We start from the raw sequence: 664 nt of genomic DNA on the forward strand, positions 1-664 counted from the left end.
TTTTATGAAAAAGATTTGATTTTTGAAATGAGGAAAGAGAAAAACAAGAAAATGACACCAAACTTAAAATTTTTAGAAAATCAAACACAATTTTTCGAAAATTTTAACAGAAAAACACAAAGAGGACACCAAACTTAGAATTTTTACGGATCAAAACGGGACTAAAGACATGCAAATTCGAAAATTAGAAGAAAAACAAAAGCATGCAATTGACACCAAACTTAAAATATGAAACTAGACTCAACTAAAAGACTCTAAACCAACAAAAATAAAACAGTCCTAATCTAAGCAACAAGATAACCCGTCAGTTGTCCAAACTCGAACAATCCCCGGCAACGGCGCCAAAAACATGGTGCACGAAATTGCAATCACACTTTTGCAATCCCGCACAACTAACCAGCAAGTGCACTGGGTCGTCCAAGTAATACCTTACGTGAGTAAGGGTCGATCCCACAGAGATTGTCAGCTTGAAGCAATCTATGGTTATCTTGTAAATCTTAGTCAGGATATCAAAGATTATCAGGGTTGATTGTGAAAAGTAGAAGAACATGAATTAAGTACTTGTTTTGCAGTAATGGGGAACAGGTTGAGGTTTTGGAGATGCTCCATCTTCTGAATCTCTGCTTTCCTACTGTCTTCTTCATCAAACACGCAAGGCTCCTTC

Source organism: Arachis duranensis, chromosome 4, assembly GCF_000817695.3.
Source record: "Arachis duranensis cultivar V14167 chromosome 4, aradu.V14167.gnm2.J7QH, whole genome shotgun sequence".
Taxonomy (NCBI): domain Eukaryota; kingdom Viridiplantae; phylum Streptophyta; class Magnoliopsida; order Fabales; family Fabaceae; genus Arachis; species Arachis duranensis.